This window comes from Pan troglodytes, chromosome 21 (genome assembly GCF_028858775.2).
Source record: "Pan troglodytes isolate AG18354 chromosome 21, NHGRI_mPanTro3-v2.0_pri, whole genome shotgun sequence".
Classification (NCBI taxonomy): Eukaryota; Metazoa; Chordata; class Mammalia; order Primates; family Hominidae; genus Pan; species Pan troglodytes.
Window position 1 is genome coordinate 47,855,485 of NC_072419.2, and position 25,560 is coordinate 47,881,044.

At 42.1% G+C, this 25,560-nt stretch overlaps 1 protein-coding gene across 6 annotated transcripts in view; it reads right to left on the reverse strand.

Moving 5' to 3' along the window:
• The window catches only part of CHD6 (chromodomain helicase DNA binding protein 6), a 210,132-nt gene that overhangs the window by 184,307 nt on the left and 265 nt on the right, over positions 1 to 25,560 (reverse strand). The window lies entirely within an intron of this gene.

The window sequence follows — 25,560 nt, forward strand, 5'->3', positions numbered from 1 at the left end:
AATGCCTGCTTCTGACCTAGACTATCCTGGCAAAATCTAATTAGTGGTCAAGAAGTCCATGACTAAGGGAAGGAACAAAAAGGCAATGGAACAGCACTGGCATTAGCAGGGATGCAACATGAGAACACCCGGGGATGCCATGACTTCCCACGATTCCCTGTTTTACATTAGGCTGGGTCTAACACCAGTGGGTGTGAGCTAACATACCTTAGTACAAACTCTGTGACACATACCATTATAATAAATACTATTACACTGAAATCAAAGATTTCCAGTTCTCAGGTATCTAAAACGCAGCCCTCCAAAACTCAATTTAAGAAATAATTTAAGAAGTGACTATGTAAAAGCACTTCCTTAAAAGACTTCCTTAAACAAGAGAAAACCTATCCCTCCACCCTCTTTGTGGCAATCACAACAGAAAAATCAAAATACAATCCTTCTACAGAAAACAATTTCTTGCCTCCAAGGAGAAGATTCAGGCATTTTAAAACAGTTCTTTGGTATCCAAATGTTTTGATAAGGAGAATGCCAACACTGTTTAACTCAGCCCAATCAAAAAGGGGGGGGAGTTTAAATAGTAAAAGAGGGATATGGTTTGTTCATCACTAGAATAAATTTAGAGTTATAAAAGTTATGAAATTATCTCCCTTGTGATGCTCACATGGCCTTTACACTTTGGTTTCTTTACTTCTTAGTCTCTATTTTCAGCATTAATTTATGAGAACACACAAGGAGTTAAGCTGTACTACCCAAAGGGTTTCTGTATGCACAGACCCAAGCCACTAAGAACTCAGAGATGGCACTTTAAAAGCAAGCCCAGCACCCACAGGGGTCCCACATGACTTCGGCCTACAACACTGCTACCTGCTGATATTGCAGCTCTTCTAGCCTGTTTTTCTCTGGTGACAACCCCCCAAAAACCCAACTCTTAATATAATAAGTTTTGAAACATGGGTGTTATAAGCTGCAGTGTCTGACCCCCAAATTCATATGCTGAAGCCCTAAACTCTATTTCCTCAGCATGTGACTGTATTTGGAGATAGGGTCTTTAAAGAGGTAAGTTAAAAGGAGGCCATTACTGTGACTTCTAATCCAATATGACTGGTATCCTTACAAAAAGATGAGATGTGGACATAGATAAGCACAGAGAAAAGACCATGTGAGGATATGGCAAGAGGCAGCTATCTACAAGCGAAGAGAAGAAAGAAGAAACCGAACCTGCTGACATCTTGATCTTGGACTTCCAGGCACAACAATTGTGAGAACGTAATTTCTATTCTTTAAGCTATCCAGTCCGTAGTATTTTGGTATGGCCCTAACGAACTAATGCAATGGAGAACAAATTTTGCTTAAAAAAATCCCAAGATCAAGAAGAGATGCTACTTCTAAATCTACCCTTATGGGATTTTTGATGGCTTAATGGAACACCTCAATTCATCTCAATTATTGAAAAAAACACCACATTCATAATAAGCATCCCTATAGTTTTTATCTAACCTCATAAAGGTGTTCCACAGTATCAATAGTAAAGCACTGTTGGAACCTTTTTACCTAGCTGCAGCTCACTTCCACTCTTTGCCTTCTCCACTATGGTATTTTCAGGACCATATGCTAAAGTGGTCACATCCCATGGCTCCAGCCTAAGATGGAAGTCAAACTTATATGACAATGTTTTCCTCAAAATTTCTTCCCAAAGTGATGTTTTTGGCATTCTTACACCAATCTAAAATCAAAGTACTGGTACTGCAGGTCTCTGAAGACATTGTGCTCCACTTCACACCTCCACATCTGTGCACGAGCTATCGTGCCCTTTGACTATCTGGAAAACTCCTAATAATCTTTTAAGAATCAGAAGAAACTCACCACCTCTATAAAGTCTTTTGAAAACCATTTTCACCACCTAAAAGTTGACCTACCACCCACTGTGATTATTTGTGCCAGAAACAATAAGTTCCTCTTCAAAGCTTGCTTGGTCTTTCTTGCTCTGTATACAGCCCTTCCTGCTTAATCTGTAATAAACACTTGTTTCTCTGCTTAATCTATAACTAGCAAATCTCCGACTCTGTAAACAACCCTTCCCAACTAGTTGGTAATGGACAGCCTCTCCCTTCTCGCCTAATTGACCTTATTCAATTTCAAACACTAGCCAATCGGGTCAGCTTAGACTGTGTGGTCCAACTCCACCCAATGGGGGAAACGACACAGGAACTGTGTTAGGGATAAAAACCCCTGCCCTACCCTGCTCAGTGTGTTCTTGTGATCGGACAGGTGCAGGTAGCACCCTTCTGCAGAAGTAAATGTGTCTTGCTGAGAAACTTTCTAAGTGCTGGTTTTTCTTTGTGGCACTGAGCACTTGTCTCTAACAATTTGAGGGATCGTCCAGGATCCCATTCTCCTCTGGGGAAGGGTCTCTGATCATCTCTTGTGAGGAGATGTGTCCCACTGCCTTGTTGCAGTGGCCTCAGGGGTGAGGGATCGAGACCCACCTGGTGTGACGAATAAACCCAGACTCTCAGCAACGCAGGAGGAAAGGGCCTACTGATACTGTGGCGACCCAGTAACTGTGCACAGACCAATGTAAGAAAATCCACGGGGCAGTGAAGTACTTCCTTGGTAGTCAGGACACCCTGGAAGTTGAAAGTGTGTGAATGAGATGCAGAATTAAGTGTGAAGCAAGTGTGGAGTCCAGATTTGCAGTTCTGTGGTCACCTCATACAGCTTAAGGTGGGGCACGCCTTTCCTGTCGGGGGTTTATACCAACCCACCAATGCTAAGAGGGACCTAAATTCCCATGAGGGAAGCGGCCAAAGAAGGATGAAGGGAAGGCAAAGGAGTGCAAGAAACCTCCAGTGGGGTGGTTGAGCCTCCAGAGAAAGGGTGCAAGAAATCTCTAGTAAGAGAGGTTTAGCCCCACACATGCAGGAAACTCAGGGAAACGCCTAAAACTTCCAGGATGGGAAATAACCCAAGCAGGACAGGAAATATAAAGGACTAGACAGACAATAAAATTCCCTCTAATAGCCCTCCAGGTCTCATGTTAAAATATTGTAAGGGTAATGAAAGGACTAAACATTAGAAAAAGCAACAAATGATAAAATATTGTTGTTTTATTTGGACCAAAGAACCCACCCTTGAACCCTCAGTTTGCTTTTTTTTTTTGGCCAGTTTGGGTCAAATGAGGATTGGATTTGTCAACTTCTAATAGAATATGTCAATGACAAAAGTCCTGTCTCCCAGGAGGAAACAGACTATGCCCTGTGCTGGTGGCAGGGGCCTGTCCTCCTCTACCCCCTAAAAGCTACAGGAAATAAGCCAAAAGCTACCTCCCCTGAAAACAGAATCCCTACCCCCAAGCAGTCTAACACCACATGGGACCCTTTAGACAACCTTCCCCCACCCACCGCTCTGCCTCAAGCTGAACACTCAGTCCCTCCACCATATAACCCTGCCCTGCGGGCCCCGTCACCCCACATTCCTATGGAGCAGTCGCCCAAACATGCCCCTCCCTCAGAGAAGCTCCAACGAGAAATAGAACTATGCCAGAACAATGCCACAGGGACACTCACAACTTCCCTTTCCTCTCCTCAAAGGAGTCTGCCCCAACCCTTTTTCCCTTAAGAGAAGTACCACGTGGAGGAATGGGAATTGGCTTTGTAAATGCCCCCTTAACTAGTTTAGAGGTCAGAAACCTGAAGAGGGAACTTAAACCACTATTAGATGATCCTTTTGGGGTCACGGATCAAATTGACCAATTTTTAGGACCACAAGTATACACTTGGGCTGAGCTAATGTCCATCTTCAGTATTCTCTTTTTGAGGGAGGAAAGAACCATGATCCGCAGGGCTGCTATGATAGTCCGGGAGCACAAACATCCTCCCGGTCAAAATATCCCTGCAGCAGAACAAAAATTTCTGGCCCAAGACCCGCAATGGGATAATAACAATGCAGCCCACCGAGAAAACATGAAAGACCTTAGGGAAATGATAGTTAAAGGGATTCAGGAATCAGTGCCTTGAACCCAAAGTATTTCCCGAGCATTTAATATACAGCAGGGAAAAGATGAAGGGCCCATGGAGTTTTTAAACAGACTCAAGGAACAGATGAGAAAATATGTAGGCTTAGACACAGAGGATCCCCTTGGGCAGGGGATGTGAAAGCTCCATTTTGTTACTAATAGTTGGCCAGATATCACAAAGAAATTACAAAAAATAGAGAACTGGAAATGGAAAGATCGGCCTATAGAGGAACCTTTGAGGGAGGCCCAAAAAGTATATGTAAGAAGGGATAAAGAAAAGCAAAAGCAAAAGGCAAAAAATCATGCTGTCCGCTCTACAACAAAGTACCCAAGGGTCCAAAACCTGTAAAGAACTTAAGCCCCCACTCACTAGGCCATATAAAGGGTATGTAAAAGCAAAGCAAGGAAACTTAAAAACAGGGAGAGAAAGAGGGCAAAACAAATGTTTCAAATGTGGAAGAATAGGTCACTTCAAAAGAGAATGTCCCAAATGGGAAAAAGAAAAAGAAGTCATCCCACTTACGGCCTTCGAGGAAGAATAGGGAGGTCAGGGATTCTGTTTCTTTTATCTCGAGTCCCACCAAGAGCCCCTGATGAATTTAGAGGTGGGACGTAAACCCGAACTGCTCCCCGGAAAGACATCAGCTTATCTCCTTATGAAATGTTTTATGGGTTGCCTTATTTAAATTCCACTACGGACTTCCCGACATTTGAGACAAAGGATCAGTTTCTTAAAAACTATGTATTTGGTCTGTCTTCTACCCTTTCCTTTCTCAGGACTCAAGGCCTCCTAGCGCAAACTCCACCCCTTGAATTCGCAGTTCACCAACACCAACCTGGAGATCATGTCCTTATCAGAAGTTGGAAAGAGGGAAAGCGCGAACCCACCTGGGAAGGACCCCTTATCTAGTGCTCCTAACGACTGAAACAGCAGTCTGAACCGCTGAGAAGGGATTGACCCACCATACCCAGGTCAAAAAGGCATTGCCCTCTCCAAAGTCAAGGACCATCATCCCAGGACCAACCCCCATCAGAGTAACGTTAAAGAAAAAAGCCTAATATGTCTATCCTTTTTTTTTTCCTCTTCTCTTTCCCTTAGCTACCCCACATCTCATTATTAATATAATCGCATCAGAGTCACCGCAAATCATTACTTTTGATGCTTGTCTTGTTATACCTTGTGGAGACTTGCGAAGTCAAAGGCAGCTCTCTACTTTGCCCTTCTTGGAAATTCTCAGACTGGGCAGATTCTATTAACTGGGCAGTTCCCTTAGACTTGGGATATTATTTTTAAAATTCTGTTAACTGGGAATCCTGTCCTCTGCAAACAGAGCGTCTCTGCTGTAGCTGGTCCAATGTTCTATGGACTACGAAAAATCAGGGTTGGACCTCCCCAACACGTCTCTGTGCATCCCTAAAACTATACAATTGTTTCACTAAAGGAAGCCCCCTCACCAATTGCCAGCAAAATTAATGTAATCCAGTACAAATTTCCATTACTATCTCAATTTCCCAAAATTCCTCCCTTCATTAAGTCGTTTCTAGGGTATGGGAGCAGAGGTCGCAGGGGCAGACTCTATAGGATTTTTCAAAATTAGTTTCGTCGCCTCGTCATCCCCTCCTCCCTCTCCTTCAAACCTTCTAATCAAACTACTAGTCTCTCCCTACAACGCAATGGCTCCCAAAGTAGCCACTGTAGAAGTTAAAGATTTAAAACCCACCCTAGCTACTGAAACAGGGTACCAAGATGCAAATGCCTGGCTAGCACGGATTAAATATTCCGTCCGCAAACTAAACAAAAGCGATTGTTAACGCTTGTGCAACGGGCAGGCCAGAAACCCAAATCATCCCCTTTCTACTTGGATGGTCCTCCGACCAACAGGGTATGAGCTGTATGGTATCTCTCTTCCAAAACCCCACAGCCTGGGGCAATAAGGCATGCCAAACTCTCTCGCTGTTATTCCCGGGAAGTTAAAAGCCCTGCAGGTCGGCCCCCAAGGGCCATCTGTCCTCCAGGTACCAATGTCAATTTCACCTCGTGTCTCTCACAGCAAGGGGAAAACTTGGCATTCCTTGGAAATCTAGCAAGATGCAGTAAGCCTAAGCCTTTCTAGGAGCTAACCAATCAGTCTGCCCTTGTTCATCCCCAAGCAGATGTATGGTGGTATTGTGGTGGACCACTATTGGGTACTCTGCCAAATAAGTGGGGCGACACTTGTGCCCTAATTCAATTGGCCATCCCACCCTGGCATTTCGTCGACTAAGCAAAAAGGACAATCACAAAAAAAGGAGTACTCCCCACGGGTCCTCTGACCCTTACATTTACATAGATGCCATCGGAGTTCCACGAGGAGTGTTAAATGAATTTAAAGCCCAAAATCAAATAGCTACAGGATTTCAATCTATATTGTTCTCATGGGAAACTGTAAACAAAAGTGTAGACTGGATAAATTACATTTACTATAATCAACAGCAGTTTGTCAATTATACTAGGGATGCCATTAAAGGAATAGCTGAACAATTAGGTCCTACCAGCCAAATGGCTTGGGAAAACAGGATAGCCCTGGACATGATATTAGCCAAGAAAGGTGGGAGTCTGTGTCATGATTGGGGTCCAATGCTGTACTTTTATCCCTAACAACACAGCCCCCAATGGAACAATTACAAAAGCCTGGGCCTTACCACCCTAGCAAATGAATTAGCCGAAAATTCTGGAATAGATTACCCCTTCTCTGGTCTCATGGAAAAATGGTTTAGAAAATGGAAGGGACTCATAACCTCAATCTTTACCCCCCTTGCAATTGCTATAGGTGTACTCATTCTTGTAGGTTGCTGCATCATACCTTGTATTTGTGGATCAGGGCAAAGGCTTATAAAAACAGCCCCCACCAAAACCCCTCTTGATTCTCCCCTACCCTACTCAGATAAGTTCCTACTCCCAGACAACCAAGAGGAGCTCTGTACACAGCCCTTCCTGCTTAATCTGTAATGAACACTTGTTTCTCTGCTTAATCTATAACTAGCAAATCTCTGACTCTGTAAACAACCCCTCCCAACTAGTTGGTAATGGACAGCCTCTCCCTTCCCGCCTAATTGGCCTTATTCAATTTTAAACACTAGCCAATTGGGTCAGCTTAGACTGTGTGGTCCAACTCCAGCCAATGGGGAAAGGACACAGAAACAGGAACTATATAGGGATTTAAAACCCTGCTCTACCCTGCTCAGTGTGCTCTTGTGATCAGACAGGTGCAGGCAGCACCATTCTGCAGAAGTAAATGTGCCTTGCTGAGAAATTTTCTAAGTGCTAGTTTTTCTTTGTGGCACCGAGCACTTGTCTGTAACGTTTGTGTGTCTGTCTCCTTCAATATACTGAAAAGTCCTTGATGGCAGGAACTGTATTTATCTTTTATCTGTAAACCCCTGTAGAGCGCCTGTAAATGTGTACTGAATAAATGAATGCCACCAACAAATCCAGACCCAACCCTCAATGGCACAAATCATATGTTATAATCAATGCCTCCCAACAATTTGAATCTCACAGATATACTTTGCACTAAAGAAGCCAGATACGAAACAGGACATTTTGTATTATTCCATTTGAAGTTCAATAACAGGCAAAACTAATCTTTGTGACAGAAGCCAGAACTAAGTGGAGTAGGGGAGAGTGAGGGGGGGTCTTATCCAGGAAGGGTCACAAGAGAACCTTATGGAGTGTTGGAACAGTCTCTTATGTTGATCTGAGGGTGGCAGTTACACAGGTATATACATATCTAAAAGAATAATCAAGCAGTGTACTTGAGATTAGTACCATTTACTGAAATTTATCTTGTATGTCAAAAACCCAAGTTCTATATATGGCCCTCATCTGCCTCAACCCCCATCCAAACATCAATGCTCAATAAACATTTGTGACTGAACGCCTAAATACTTTCTAAATAACAACAATCAACTACACTATTTTCATATAAGGGAAGAAAAATCTAGTCAAGCAATTGCAGTCAAAGTTTTGGGCTGGAGCTAAGCTAACCACCACCATCACCTCACACAAACAAGAAACTTGCTTCTGTCCAGAGTTGCAGTGTGCCTACAGGCGCTGCATGGGTAGCATTTGCCCCTCCCTATGACTGGCTGGAAACATAATTCCTACTTACCCAGCCCCACTGTTGAGGCATAGGATCCCAATGGCATTTCAAGTCACTAGGGGAAAAAAGTGGAATTTTACAACTGAAGGCTCTATCACATCAAAAATCTAGACACACTGGCAATAAAATCAGAAGAAAACCTCTGCCCACCTTTCCAGGAATTTTCACTTAATCTTTCTGTGACTGTTACCTGCCTGACAAACTCCTATTCATCCTTCAAATCCCAACTCAGATGTTAACTCTTCTGGAAAGTTCTTCCTAACCTCCTCACCTGCCTTCTATGTTCCTTTTACTGTTCTATTACTTTGGTTCACTTCAATTTAAATATTGGTCATGTTTATTTCCCCTGAGATCACATTTGCCATTCTAGCACGAAGTACATGGCAGGGCTCTTTAGAAGCATGAAAATGTCTGTTGAAGTGACTTGAAACACAACTACTACTGGACATGCCTTACAATTTATATGCCCAACTCTAGAGTCCCAAAATAAGTGGTATTTCCTAGATAAGGCACAGTCTGTACTTATGAAGAGGGAGTGAAAAAACTATAAATATTCTCTAGGACAGTGTTATTTTTAGTATTATGGTCACCAGCCTCTAAGAGTGAACTTCAAGGTAGCAACCTGGAGACTAAATGACTCAAAGATTATGGGATCTGCCAGGAAAGGTATGCTCCTGAAGCTATGGTATAGCAGATATGGTCCCAGAAGCAGTGGGTTCACTCACTTCAAGGCAGGATCTTTAATGCCCTGCATTTATATAAATGTCAGAACAAGTAACTGTGCAACCCCAAACAAGTTACTTTACCTCCCTGTGCCTCAGTTTCCTCATTGGTAAAATGGAGGTAATAACAGAACCCAAAATTTCATGTGGTGTTAAAGGATTAAATGAGATGATACAGTGCCTGGCATATCGTGAGCACTCAATAAATGTTTGCTCCAATTATTTCACTGCTCTGGGACGGGACAGGGATCCCTCAGTTTTATTTGATCCTGTCATATTCCTGCCCTACCTGGCACTGGCACCAAATCTCTTCTCTGAGCCTCTCCACCCTGGCTTCCTTGCTTGCACAGCTGATTACCCTCACCACACAGGGCCTCCCTCTGGCCATGAACACAACCCAACAAAGCAAAGCTACTCTGCATTCTTTAGTCCCTCTCCTCTTCCACTTTCCTAATGAAAACTTAGTTGTTTCCTATTTCATTTCCTTGGTGCTCTATCTCCTTTTGGTTAGCAGATTAATGAGAGCAAACTGATCAAATACTCATGTCCCTACAGTCACTTTCTCAAAGATTCTCATGAATAAACTCAGTTAAATAGAGTAACATGAATTACAAGAATTTCAGGCTCTACTGTCTAATGAGACAAAGCTTCCTTTCCGCTACCCCCTCCTCTCCCTCTCTCTTTCTTCCTGGCAAAGAGAAGAGGGGATGCTGGCACCACAAACCACAAAAAGAAGGTGCCCATTTCACCTTCCTATGAGGCAAGCCCCTTGGTTGACCACCAGAGCAGTTTTACCTGTGGGCTTACCCCAGCCTTCATCTCACACCAAGGAGTAAAACTGCCAGTTTGCTCAACTTTAAGGGTGTTTAACGAAACACAGTCCAGTGACTGCAGTGAGCACAGTGGTTCAAGGCCGGGTACTGGCCTGCCTTTCTTGCCTCCCTGGTGGACAGTCTCTAAACCAACTGTGCCTCTGCACTGCTCCTCGCACTGTCATGCTTTTACAAGTCAGTGGGGTCATCACCAGCATTTCTTTTTACATTAAAAAAAAAACAATTTTAAAAGGACAATTTTATAGCATGTAAATTATATTTCAGTAAAACATTTTTTGGAGACAGGGTCTCATTCTGTTGCTCAAGCTGAATTGCAGTGGCATGATCATGGGCAATCCTCCTACCTTTGCCTCCTGAGTAGCAGGATCTACAGGTGCACACCACCACATCGGGCTAATTTTTAAAATATTTTGTAGAGATAGGGTCTCAATATGCTGACCAGGCTGGTCTCGAACTCCTGGGCTCAAGTGATCTGCCTGCCTCATCCCCTCAAAGTGCTAGGATTACAGGCATGAGCCACTGTGCCTGGCCAAAACTATTTTTAAAAGATTAGAGAATAGAAAATCGAGTGCATCACAAGTGGTGAGAGTAAATACTGAATATTAAAATATTTGAATTATGCTGGGTATGGTGGCTCATGCCTGTAATCCCAGCACTTTGAGAGGCCAAGGTGGGTGGATCACTTGAGGTCAGGAGTTTGAGACCAGCCTGGCCAACATGGTGAAACCCTGTCTCTACTAAAAATACAAAAATTAGCTGGGTGAGTGGCAGGTGCCAGCAGTCCCAGCTCCGTGGGAGGCTGAGGCTTTGAACCTGGGAGGCGGAGGTTGCAGTGAGCCAAGATCACGCCACTGTACTCCAGCCTGGGCAACAGAGTGAGACTCCATCTCAGAAAAGAAAAAAAAAAAAAACCTTTGAATTAACAATGCAAACATATACACGTGTGTGTACTAGGCACAATATAGTGTTTTTATCACTATGAGTTATGGTCGCAAGATTACAAAACTCTAGTTTCAGCAGTCAGGAGCTGGCCTAAGGTAAATTCCTTGTGTAAGGAGAGCTAGCAAACCCTTTGGAATGCTTCATTTCAAGGCATTAAGGTTGAGAAACATTGAATTTAAAAAATTCATTTTGGGCTGGGCGCGGTGGCTCACGCCTGTAATCCCAGCACTTTGGGAGGCCAAGGCAGGTGGATTGCCTGAGCTCAGGAGTTGGAGACCAGCTTGGGCAACATGGTGAAACCCTGTCTCTACTAAAATACAAAAAAATTAGCTAGGCTTGGCGGTGTGCACCTGTAATCCCAGCTACTTGAGAGGCTGAGGCAGGAGAATCACTTGAACCCAGGGGAAGCAGAGGCTGCAGTGAGCCGAAATCGTGCCACTGCACTCCAGCCTGGGCAAAAGAGCAAGACTCAGTCCCAAAACAAAACAAAACAAAAAAGAATTCATTCATGAAGCCTGACTCCCAAGATTCTACATCCAGCTGGAAATGACAGGGTTAGCAAGGCCTTACCCTGGGTTCACCTATTCCTGTGTGCATGTGTGCGCATGCGTGTTTGTATAGGAAGGGTGGGGGTGGGTAGGTAGGGGGTGTCAGGGAGAACAGAGGCTGCTAAAGAATGTGATCTTCATGTTCCTAGGCCCCTGGTTGAATATCATCTCATTCTCCATTCCATGCTTAACAATCCAACGAGTGCCCAGGTTTACCCAAAAAGATGCTGAGTTCAGTTTTGCACTTGGACAGGCAGGTGGAGCTGCTGAGTGTGTGGCTGGAAATAAAGGTTTGGATCACAGGAGAGGGTTGGGATGGAAAAATAGATTCTAGAGTCATCAAAAGTTGAAACAACAAGAAAGAATAGCCTGCCCAGGAAGGAGTATAAAACTAGAAGGACATAAGACCAATAAGATATGACTGAGGAATAGTTAAAGATTAGAGGAGTCCTTAATAGTTTTTTAAAAATTAAAACCCCAGGAACTACATAATGACTGGTCATGAAAATCAGTGGTCCTCAAGGAATAGCAGAAGATTCCTAACTCTTCAGGTTGCAGATGTCTTAGAGTTGGCTATGAAAATCATTTCCTAGTCTCATTAATACTATCACAATTTCTTAACTAAGCATGTGGGTGACTCAAATGGCCATAATCCTAAAACGGAAAATAACTGTCCAGATAAAGCCTCTCCGAGTCTCAGGAAGATTTGAACAAACACGTCTGCACTGGATGTGAGGTTCCACTTTAGAACTCTGCCACCCATCTTCTCTAAGACCAATTCCCCACCTGTGGTGGGGAGCACAGAAAGAGGTAGGCAGGGAAGAAGGCTCAGGAAGCCGGGCCACACCATTTTCCAAGGGTTTTCATTTCCATTTCTGGAATCCTCGGACTACCAGGTCAAACTAATTGATACTGAAAGGCATGGGCACATGACAACGTAATACAATGCAGGATCCTTGACTGGATCCTAATGGGGGACAGGGAGTTGGGGGTGGGGAGGCTACAAGTAACATTTTCATGGGAAAATTTTAAAAAGGACTGCATATTGGGTTTTACATCAAGTTTCCTGAGTGATATAATTACACTGTGATTATTCTATGTAGGAGAATGCCTTTCTCCTTAGGATAAATATGTAAAGTATTTATGGGTGAAGCATTACAGTGTCTGCAAGTAACTCTCAAATGGTATTGTCACAAAAAAAGTCATATATAGAGAGACAGAAAGTTATAAAGCAAATTTGTCAAAATGTTAATAACAGGTGGTTCTAGGTGAAGGGGAGATGGGTGTTCATGGTATTGTTCTCATACCTGTCTGTAGGTTTGATACTTTTCAAGATAGAAAGGACTATAAATCCTTTAAGTATAAAAAATGTTTTTAATTTCTACAGGTTCCAACTCCCTTCCATTAGAATGGAGAACAGAGTTGACTCAAAAATGCCTCAAAACATTCTTTAATACTATTCCCATTCACAAATAAAGGAATTTATTTGCCAAAGAGAAACTGAATTTCAAGTGCACAAACCAAGTCAGCCTCTATACCACACTGAGTTCCTGAGTTATTATATAAATTTACACAAGTTAGATGTTATTTTTAACATAAACCTTCCATATGTTGTTGGATACTTTACCTGAATTCCTTATTTTAAAGGGTGTATTAGTACTAAGGAGTTTTACACAAATGCCAAGGGTTAATGGCAAATTTAATTATTTATGCTAATATAGAGAGACAGCATGGATAAACCACATGTAAGACTTATTGTGTAAGACTTATTGTTTTAACTAGTAAATTTTAATTTTAATCAGAACTATTAGTAAAATTGACAAAAAAAAATTCATCTCTGTCTACTCTCATTCCTAAAGAAGATTCTATTTAATAACAAAAAGGAAAGAAGTGAAATGAAAATATCCAAAGTACTCAAGTATGAATACTTGACCAAAGGAAAACTGACTTTAATGCAGGCAAATAGTTTTTGAGAACCTACTATGTACAAACCTCTATGAGGAATTCAAGGTACAAAGAATGGGCCATGCACCCATGAGGACCACAATTTTGTAGGAAAAGACAAACATTTAGAACACTGAAGGAAAAGAATAATGGTTGACTCTGTCTCACCTTGTCCCAGCTGCTAATGCCTCAATTCAAAGACTTATCTCGGCCAGGCGTAGTGGCTTATGCCTGTAATCCCAGCACTTCGGGAGGGTGAGGCAGGCGAATCACGAGGTCAGGAGTTTGAGACCAGCCTGGCCAATATGGTGAAACCCCGTCTCTACTAAAAAACAAAAAACTGGCCAGGTGCAGTAGCTCACGTCTGTAAAATCCCAGCACTTTGGGAGGCCGAGGCGGGCAGATCACGAGGTCAGGAGATCGAGACCACCCTGGCTAACACGGTGAAACCCTGTCTCTACTAAAAAACAAAAACAAAATTAGCCAGGCGTGGTGGCGGGTGCCTGTAGTTCCAGCTACTCAGGAGACTGAGGCGGGAGAATGGCGTGAACCCGGGAGGTGGAGTTTGCAGTGAGCCGAGATCGTGCCACTGCACTCCAGCCTGGGCGACGGAGCGACACGCTGTCTCAAAAAAACAAAATTAGCTGGGTGTGGTGGCAGGCGCCTGTAATCTCAGCTACTCAGGAGGCTGAGGCAGGAAAATCACTTGAATCCAGGAGGTGGAGGTCGCAGTGAGCAGAGATCGCACCACTGCACTTCAGCCTGGGCAACAGAGCGAGACTCCATCTCAAAAAAAAAAAAAAAAGACTTATCTCCTAGTCAGTCCACTGCAATAGCCTCTGAATTCCTTACTCCATCAGACCCCTCTAAAAGAGCAGTTCTCAAACTCAGATACGCACTGGAATCACCTGGGAAATTATCAAAAATCCAATATCTGGGCCTCTCCTTCAGAAAATCTGATTTTACTGTTTGTAGCCTGGGTACTGGTATTTTTATAAGCTCTTCAGGTGATTCGAATACACAACAAAGTTTGAGCACCACTCAACCAACCTCTGCTGCCGGAGTATAGAGTACAAACCACTTTCCCGCATTAAAACCTCTGATGACTCCTCACTGCCAACACAAACCCAAACAACTCACCATGATCTTTAAGGCCTTTCTCAACATCTCGAACCTATCCCTCCTCCAGCCCCTCACCTACCAGTACTCCATGGCTCTCCACCATACTCCAGCCAGAATGAACTTATCATTTGCCTCTGAGCCCCCAGCAACACATTTCTTATGCATAAAAGGCTCTCCAAACTCACGAACACTAATCTCAGTCTCTGATTATCAAACTCCAAATCAATTTTCAAGTACCCATTTAAAAGGTCTTCCTTTCAAAAGCCTTAACCTACTCCCCTGGCTTAACGGTTGATCCTTCTTCTTGAGTCTTAACAAAATTTGGACATAGCTCTAATCTGACATTGATCATGATGCTTGTAGTGGCAGTTTACCTTTCTGTCTCTTCTAACACAAAGTGCATTCCACAAAGGGAGAGATCATGTGCATTCCCAGGGCATGTGAATGACTGAAACACAATGAATTTTCAATAACTGTTTGCTAAATAAATGGGCATCACACACTTGTGGAATAAATGAATAATATAAGAAAAGACAAAGGCAATTCAATATGAAATGCCCAATTAGTTACAGCGGGAAAATCTAACCCAAGCAGTGCTGTGGGGAGAGAGATTGCTTCAAGCTGATATGGAAAGAGAAGGCTCCATGAAGACACGGGTCTTGCTCTCAAGTCTCATGGAAGGAAAATATCTGGATGGGCCAAGAAGGAGGGGCAGAAAACAATAAGCATGGGAAACAGTACAAAAGTAGACCATTCCACAGGAAAAAAAAAAACACCTCATTAAAAAAGCTCAGTGCTTTAAAGCAAAGGTTTGCTTGCTTACACTATGTAATCATTACATATTTCTTTAAAAAGAAAAGGTATCTGCCTAGAAGGGACACACATCACTTCCACTGAAATGTCAATATCCAAAGCAAGTTACACAGCCATGCCCAATTTCAAGGTGTGAGAGAGAATGTAACCCTACCATGTGTCCTTAAGGAAGAGAACCAGAACACTGGAGTCCTAATGACCACACGATGAAAGAGTCTAGCACCATACCTGGCACATAGTAAGCACTCAGTGATTGACAGCTATTATTATCATGATTACTGAGGGATCTGGGGAAAAAAATCTATCCTAATAACCCTAAGTCATATAAGCACATGTGAAAAACATCTTATGCACATTATTTAAAATAAAGCAAAGGTTAATTTACAAGCATTTTACCGTGATAAAAGGGAGGGATATGCCAAAAAGTTTCCATTAAGCAAAAAAATAGTAAACAAGATTTACCAAAATAGTACAACAAGCATTTTACCGCGATATGAGAGAGGGATGTGCCAAAACGTTTCTAGTAAAGAAGAGCTATTAAAATACCCATTCTTACTAATTTAAGACATGTAATATTTCACTGATAGTATCTTTATTATTTTAGAGAACATTAAGAAAATTATGGAGCCTTTCACATGTTCACTCCTAATCTCAGAGCACACCTATCCCATATTTGCCCCATGAATTTTTAAGGGAAATTCTCCTACGTGGGTTTTCAGGACCCTAATCCTTGGAGGTTAAGGGAAAAGTCCTATACAGCAAAATGAAAATTGAATTCTAATCAAGGCTTGACCGCAGATCAGCTCTGTGACCTCACAAATATTTACATGACTAGGACCACATCCCATTATGAATAATGAAAATGGATAGATGTCTTCAGAAGTACCTTCTAACTCTACTCTTCTGCAATCCCGACAAGATAGAAAGTAGCTTTGCTTTCAGAGAATCTAGTAATGATGGTGACCTGTGTAAGACCTGATAACACTTAAATTTGCCACAACCACACTCATAAGGGCAACAATAAAACTTAGTTCAAGAGTAAATATGCAACACAGTCAAGAACACACAGGGAGAGCTCTGCTACATGAAATGCTGCAGACACAAAGTGCAGATAAAAATGGACAGAGTGTGGTTATTTTGTGTGTAGCTTATGAAATCACAATATTTTAGTAACATCTCATACAGCATTCCAAGGACAAGTGGCAGTGATGAGAACAAACCTGAAGTAAGGAACCTCCAAACCTTTTAAACTTAGGATCTGTCCAACTATCAGATCTAAATTTCAGCACACTGGGCTTTCCACTTCTTTAAAACCCTACAGCAAGAATTCAAATACATGCCCAGAGAGCTGGGTGCAGTGGCATGTCTGTAGTCCCAGCTACTCAGGAGGCTGAGGCAGGAGGATCATTTGAGCCCATGAGTCTAGCCTGGGCAACGTAAGAGACCCAGTTTCTATAAAACAAAAACAAAAACAAAATACATGCCCAGAGAGCTAGAACTTGACATCCTTAGAAGAAAGTCAGACAAAAAAGCCAAAGCAGCAAGTTACAAAATGTTGTGCCCCATAATCAGTGACACTTGTGTCAAACAGAAGCACCTGCCCAGACAACCTACCACCAGTCACTGCTTTGTGAGTATACAACCACCCTTACAACAGAATTAATGAGAAAACAGTGCTGATCTGTAATGAACACCAAGGAGAGACTATATAGCATTAACTCATGCCATAAACAAAACAGACACTGCTGCATTATAAATTTTGCTACACTGGCAGCCCTATCCGTGATTTTTAAGGAACCTTCCACTTCTAATGTTCTGTGAGTCTATAAACCACATAGGACACCCGTTACTGTCTCTCATGCTTCAAGAGTCACTGCCTAAATGACTAACAATTTCCTGCTTGAAAATCTAAAACCTAGTAAATATATCTAATAAAACTGCTGTATGATTAGACTCACTTTGTTATGACTGGACAGCATTTTTAAAGCTACAACTCTACATGTGGATCTGTGTTTACTTTTTTTTTCTTTTTTCTTTTTTCTTTTTTTTTGAGATGGAGTCTCACTCTGCCACCAAGGCTGGAGGGCAGTGGCACGACCTTGGCTCGCTGCAACCTCTGCCTCCCGGGTTTAAGCGATTCTCCTGCCTCAGCCTCCCAAGTAGCTGGGATTACAGGCATCTGCCACCATGCTTGGCTAATTTTTGTATTTTTAGTAGAGTCAGGATTTCACCATGTTGGCCAGGCTGGTCTCGAACTCCTGACATCAAGTGATCTGCCCACCTCACCTCCCAAAGTGTTGGGATTACAGGCATAAGCCATTGGTGCCCGGCCTATGTTTATTTCTACGGTAATTTCCTTCTTCTTGTCAATCACAACATAATTTTCAATTTTGCAATAGATTTTGATGAATATACTACAATCAATCTTATCATTGATTTTTAGGAGTTTAAAATTTGTATTCCCCATTTACAAGTAGATGGGGAGAGGAGACGGAGAAGAATATGCAACCCCGAATGAACCAAAGAAATTGCTTCTATTAACAAATCAATTTTTAAATATATTGGAAAGGGAGGAGAGGATAAGACTCAGTCTTTCAAGGGAGGCTTGGTAAATGTTATTTTAAAAAAACAAGATTCCCTTTATAAAGTTAATTGATAGGCCGGGTGCGGTAGCTCACGCCCATAATCCCAGCACTTTGGGAGGCCGAGGCGGGCGGAATACAAGGTCAGGAGATCGAGACCATCCTGGCTAACACGGTGAAACCCCGTCTCTACTAAAAATACAAAAAATTAGCCGGGTGTGGTTGCAGGCACCTGTAGTCCCAGCTACTCCGGAGGCTGAGGCAGGAGAATGGCCTGAACCCGGGAGGCGGAGCTTGCAGTGAGCTGAGATCGCGCCACTGCACTCCAGCCTGGGTGACAGAGCGAGACTCCGTCTCAAAAAAAAAAAAAATAAATAAAGTTAATTGATAGATAAGCCTGAAATACTTTGTATGGTAAAAATATCCATTACTGGTCTAAAGTAATGGGAACCCCTATAGTCAGTAGTTTGTATTGAGAACAGGAGAACTACAGTGTTATACTTAAAAGCTGCCTATCTTCAATCTTAGTATGAAAGAAAAAAGCTTCAAAAGTCATGTTGAAAGACATCATGCATGTTAGTAATAGACAGGAAGGGTCATAAGTCCCTGCTGGAACAGCTGCCTTGCTTTTTGTAAAGCCTTACAAGACACATCTAAATTTATTCTCTGATCTTACTATTTTCTGAACATTCAAATCAACTTTCAGATAAAAATAAAGAGGCAAATATAAATAGATAAATAACTATCAATTTTTATTACACGGCTTGCTTAGACTCATTTTAGGTTAAAGGACAATCTTGTTTCCTATTATATTTTCCTTCACAGACACAGAAAAAAATCCACCTTTGCTCCAAAAAGGGTACAAATGCTAAAGGGTCTAGAGCTGTGCTGTCCAATACTGGTACGACTGGCCATGTGTGGCTATTTAAATTTAAGCTAATATTAAATAAAATTGAAAATTCTCATCCTCAGTCATACTAGCCACATCTTAAGAGCTTGAAAACCATCAGTGGCTAGTAGTTCCCGTGCAGATATTGGACACCTCCATCATAACAGGAGGTTCTACTGAACAGTGCTGATCTAGAACAATGTTTCTCAAATTTTGATGTGCACAAAATCATCAGCATAGCTTGTTAAAACACAGACTCCTGAGAACCCTAGGTGGTCTATTTCAGTAGGTCTGGAATGGGGCCCAAAAACTTGCATTTCTTTTTTTTTTAAGACAGAGTCTCACTCTGTCACCCGGGCTGGAGTGCGATGGCGTGATCTCAGTTCACTGGATCTCAGTTCACTGCAACCTCCGTCTCCCTGGTTCAAGTGATTCTCCTGCCTCAGCCTCTGGTGTACCTGGGATTACAAGTACATGCCGCCATGCTTGGCTAATTTTTGTATTTTTAGTAGAGACAGGGTTTCACAATGCTGGCCAGGCTGGTCTTGAATTCCTGACCTCAGATGATCGACCTGCCTCGGCCTCCTAAAGTGCTGGGATTACAGGTGTGAGCCACTGCACCTGGCAAAACTTGCATTTCTAACATGCTCCAAAGTAATGCTGAAGTTTCCCAACACTTTGATTAGTGAAGTAGTTGTTTTTGGTTTTGCTCTTTCCCAATCTATGGCCAAGACTTTCATAAAACACCAGAAAAATGAATTTCCAGGAAAAAATAAACAAAAAAGGACTACAATTATAAACTGTTTTTATAATTAGATTCAACAAACCATTTTTCTAACCATCTGCTATAAAAGCATCTACATGCTTCTTTTCAAGTTCTGTACTCACCTTGTCACACAGGTAAGCAGACCACAGATCTGCAGGAATCTGTAGACTACTTTCAGTAGCCTGATTCACAAGAGCTTATTTTTTTACATTTTTACACTTATCTTTCTGGAGCTGGTCATTAATGACCTCTTTCATATCCTCTATCATTTCCTCAATGCATTTGTACAACTCAAGGCAAAACTGTTAATTCCATTAAGCAAAATACCCCTAAATCCCTTAAGTGATATTATACCAGGTTTGCTTAAAGAAGCAATCTAATGGTGTCATCACTTACAACGTGATCTGATTCTATCACAGGATCAACAATAATGATGGCTTAACTTTTTCATGCAAGCCCATAGTTGAATTTAGACTGCCAGCAGTGCAAGAATTTCTAAGCCAAAATACACAACGAGCTATAATAAAGTCTCTGTGTTAAATTATGTAAAATTCTTTCCGTAAATAAAATCTATGATCTAGACTTAGCTTACCAGACATAATCCTTCAAAGTATTTCTTAGAATACTGATGGTTTTTCTTGGACCCAAAGTAGAGTCCAGATATATTTCTTTACTCATATACACTTAAGGAAGGAACAAACCAAATAATCAAGTCAATGCCCTTCGCAATCTGCCTAAAGCTTAGGTATTTTCCCTAATCTAATTATTATTATCTATTATTAAACAAAATAAACTGATTTTTCTTCTATTCAACTTCTGGTCTGGCCCAACAAAAAAAATCTCCAGAATAACTTTAAGTTTGACCACCTCCTAGAGTTACTCTCAGAATTTTTTCGTTACTCTAATATTGTTTTGGCAATTTGCTTGACTTATTAAGTAAATAATAAGGCTCTGAGAACTTTAACATAAAATCCTTTTTATATAGTAACACCTGGTTTTATATGTATGTTCTCTGTAAAATTTTTAGCAGTCTAAAAATAAGCTTTTATGTTCAACTACACATTATTTTAAGGAAGAACTCCACTAAAAATTAGCACTAATGGAAGTTGCAAAGCATTTCATAAAAGTCTGGGGAATATAAAAAATGGAGGGCTTCTTTTAATTATTCTTCTTCAATGTAAGAAAGAAAAAAACCCTTTTCCTCCTAACATATTGAATGAAGCAATAACAGAATTAGTAAGAAGCAGTATTCAAAGCAAGAAAATGTCAGGCGCATTTGCCATGGCCTACCCTCTAGTCCCATCTGCAGAGGCAGATGTGTGAAAAAGAGAGGCTGAGGACCCTCTAAGAGCCTCCATGTCTCCCACTCCAACCTTTAACTCTATCAGGCTGCAAGGGCAAGGGCAACGAATGGCTTCCATGTGATCATGTGATCACAGCGAGGGAAGAATTTGGGGGATAACCCCAGGGAATGCCTGAATGCTGCCAGAGGGATGCAGTTCTTCCCCAAGCCCAGGCCAAGTGATCAAGGCTGAGACTGCTAAAGGACAAAAAAGGTCCAAAGAAGTCAGCATCCAGGCAGAAGATTTTGTTCGTGCAAAGCAGTTGTTCTAGAATGACCTAAATTAATGACCCTTAGTATTTTTTGTATGCTGGTGGAAAGGTATGGCGATAGGGGTATGAGAGGCACAGATCCGTTTGAGAATCATAAAAAACAATGGATTGTCCGCCTATAAAATACGCAGATGCAAACAAAAATTTGCATACTATTTTGGGGCGTTCACAGACCAGCCAAAGACTCCCTAGGGGTCCACGAACTGCAGGATAAAAAGCTTAAACCTTTAGGTAGGAACTAAAGATGTCTGTTACTACAGTAGCTGGAACTTTTAACCTGAAGCCAGGCTTTTACATAAAAACAATCTTAGAGTTTAAAAAAAAAAAAATCTAAAAGCAAAATACCTTGGTCACATAGTATATAAGAAAATCCAAAATATATTAAAAATTTAACTACTTGATAAAGAATAACATATTTGATCCATAAAATGCGATCAGCGACTATCCCTTATAAGTATCCTCAATAAAGGGGTAAAAAAATGGAAATCTCCCTTTACTTACTTAGAAAATTCAAATATGCATCCATCACTTTCTACTTATGTTTGGATTCCTGTCCTGGTTATCTTACAATTCTACTTCCCAGCATCCTGAAATTTTCAAATACTGTCTTAGTATATTAAACTCTTTTGAAATAGATAACAAAAGCACCATGGGAGTCCGTTGAAAACTTAGGTTTGTTCCTTGCTAAAATTTCTAAGTCCTTCATTATGACTATAAAGAAAAAAGGTTCATCAATTCCAAAAAAAAATCCTGATTCTTCAAAATAGGAGCTATTTAAGTTATATCATATACACCCCATTACAAATTCTAAAGGTTGCAAAACAGAACAGTGATGGCAAACAACATAATGAATAAATGTAAGAGGATGCACAGAATCACTATTTACTGACTATAAAAACCAACAAATACAGGTACTACAGGCAAAAATAAACATTTTTCTTTGGATTTTATGCAGATGATTTAGTTCAGAAACAGGGACAAGCATGGATATTTTAAAATAACTCCATTTTACTACCTTCAGGACTTTTATGGAAGTAACAGAATTTCTCATGAGGGTATCAACGCCTCCACAACATGAACCAAAGAAAAGAACATTTTGGCAAAGGAAAAAGTGACTGCGTTCTCCCTCTGCACTTCATGATTATTACTGTACCAGGGTACACCTGAACTCCTAAGTGCCCCAGGAAGACCACTCCTACTCCATGGAGACAAAAGGGGGGAAAAGGGTGTCCTCACTGTATTCCAACACTCCTCTTCAGTGACAAATTCCTGAAACGGAAAAGTAAAAATGGATGCACGTGTAGAACTTAGGGAAGGTGTGTTAGCTAATTAACCTAACACCATACCACTAAATTACAACAGTACGCTTGAGCTTTCAAAAAAAATCTTTAGAGAGAACTATTGGTGAAAAGGACATGTATTGGATACAGATGATCAGGGTCAAATTCTGGCTCTATCATTGACTAGCTTTATGGCCTTTAATAAGTTACTTCATTTCTCTGAGCTGCAGCCCAGTCTCACGAAGTGGCTATGAAAACAAAGATATTTTTCCCAACTCTGTAGCCCCAGTATCTGGCTGAGTACTGGACAAACACCAGGTATTCAATCAATGCTAGTTCTTTTTGCTCCACTCACAAGCATGTCACATTCCATTGCAAAAAAAAAAAAAAAGTTCTCTAGGGAAGAGGTATCTCAGCTCTGGCTATCATTTTATGTATTTCAAAGAGTTTTCAATATAATAACCTGGTACAGGAGAATGCAGGCAATCCTATGGAATTCACTCCACCTTTCATTTGAATTAAACTAAAGCTCTGCATGAGCAATGAAGTATAAGAGAATCATTAAATATGTATTAAAAACAAAACTATTTCAAGCCTTCTTATACCAAGCGGGGAAAGGGGAAGGAGGGAAGGAGAGTACAGCCTCCTCAGTTGATATGGATATACTGTCATTGTCCTATACCAAAGATATTTCTGCAGGTAGAATCTTTGAATCCTTAAACTTGTTCAAAGAGATTCAGAACATGGGTGGTCCATGAGTGATCTCATTTAGTAATTACCAATTAAAGTCTTTCCATGAAAAACATAGGCACCTACAGGGAGAATCAAGCCTGATGTTGTGGAACCTCATAGTATAACACAGGAAGACCTAACCACAAACTCTGCTTCGGGCAAAGCCATACTTCCAAGAAAACCAAAACATTTCTTTGAAACTTTTATAAACCAAGGAGCTCTCCAACACATAGTAGCCCACGGGCCGCCTGTTGTTTCTGATAGGTTTTCTGCAATTTCACAGCAAAATCACAAATAAGATGTGGCTTCTAATGAGATATGATTCTGCTTCAGGTTTTCTTTGGTATTTGAAATATACAAAAAGTAAATCAATAAATACAAAAACATAACTGCCAAAGGTTCTTCCAGAAATGGAGCAGTTAGTCGTATTTCTCCCACTTCACTTCTAACTTGTCTTTCAATTTTTGTGTGGTTTGCCTTAACTAATACACTGATGAGTTCAGAGAACTTCCCCAACTACATGAATAATAAATTATAAAAATTATAAAGATATAGAATATTTAAAAGTTGTAAAAATGATCATATTGAAAGAGTTTGCAGTGCTATTAAATGTAACAGAAGAGCTAAATGTGAAAAGCAAAGAAATAGCTGCAGAATAAAAAACGTGACTCCAGGAAGACTGTGATACCACACTGAAGCACAACTCAATTTCGCAACAGATCTAGATTTACTTCGCCCATGGCCAGACTACACCAAGAACAGTACTATGGTCTGGTTACTATTAGAGAGACTCCAAAGCAAACAAAACGGTGGGGAAAGATGTGTGCAGGATAGCTTTTAGTCACCCACTAATCAAGAAAAATGTTTAAATTCAAAAGAACTTATAATTCATCTATGAAATCTGCCCTGGAACAAAAAGAACTCCAAAATTAATAATCTTACCACTCCGCATTTTCCCAAGGCCTTTGGTTATAAAGATGCATTGCTTATATGAAACCACCTGCTCTGCTTGGCATAAATCATGTTACTTGAGGATTCATGCCTAATCATTTTATCATACACAGATCTCAAATCTTCTTTCTGTTGCCAGAGAGCCATAAAGTTCACAAAAACTCTCTCTCTGAGGTTGCCAACCTGATTTTCCAATTTGGCTTACAGTCAAACTCGACTGTGCCATGAAATCAATGGGACAGACCCCCAATAAGTTACACAGCTCACATCAGTCTAGGGAGCAAAACCGAGTGGTCTGCCCCGGTTTTTTTTCCCCAAACGCCACAAACATATTTCCACAAAGTACATCGAAATTGGGGGCCCATTGGGATGGTACTCTTACATACCATCTGGGAAACAATAATCAAATTTCAGGCAATATTTCAGACATCCTGAAAACTGTAAATATTTAAAATGTGTATTTTCTGTGTTCGTGGATCTGCCACCAGAAACGAGGAGTTTTCAGGGGGTGGGAAATAAGGCACACACACAGCCCCAGAGAGATGCTCAGAGATGCCAAGGATTCACCAGAAACCTTGGCCAGATCACTAATGGTCCATAAACCCTAATTTGGAGAACAGGGGCCTACGAGCTCAAAATTGAATTATACTGCCTTATTAGATCCCACACGACTGAAACCACAGTCACATTAGTCATAACTGGAACTAGGAATACTTTATGTACACAAATATAAAGTGCCTGCTTATGCATTTTTAATTGTATCAAATAAAACTGACGCTGCAAACAAACTCAAATTTCAATTATCTCACTAGTGAGGGGATTTCCTAATAACGCCTTTAAAAAAAACCAAGTAGCTGCCAACCCTCTGCACATCCGATAGGCATGTCCCTGGAAATCTGGGCGCAACGGACTCCGTTACTTCTCAACAGCGAAGAAAATAAATACCTTGAAGAGGACAGATAGATCTTTTTTTAAAGCTCCAACATGCGATGTAATAATGCACAAAACTTGGCAGCGGGGTTGCAGGACCCCTCCAGGGCTCCAATTTTCGGGGCGAGTGCGCGCTAGTGCGTAAGAAGGGGGCGGAGGGGGTGCGCGATCCGAGGCCGCGCAGGGGCCCCCGCCCCCTCCCGGAACAGCAGCCTGGCACCAGCCCACCCTCCTCCACCCCTGCAAACAGACGCAGGACGCGAATAGAGCAACTTCTCCGCGGGGGCGGCGGCGGGAATAGCGGTCACCCCCGCCCCGCCCCAGCGCGGCTGGGCCCGGGGGTCCCACCGCGCCCGCCCCGGGGGGGGGCCTCGGCACGCCCCGCCCCCGCCCGCCAGGCCCGCGGCCGGGGTCTGCCCGGACCCCCGCCTCTGCGCGCGGCCCGCAGCGGCGCACTCCCAAGGACGGCCGCCCGGCCCGAGCGAAAGCGGGAGCGGGAGCAGGAGCCTGGCGGAGCAGGAGCCTGGCGTGGCAGAGGCCGCCCCTCTCCCCAGGCCGCAGGCCGCCGCCTGCCCTCCGCCAGGCCGCCCGCCCGCCGGCCCCGCTCGGACCCCAGCCCGGCCGGGCCTGGACGCCGCCGCAGCCCCTCATCCCGGCTCCATTCATAGGGGCACCCTAACCCGGCCGGCGGGGCGGGGCCGGGGACCCGCGGACAAGGCCGGTCCGCCGAGGCCA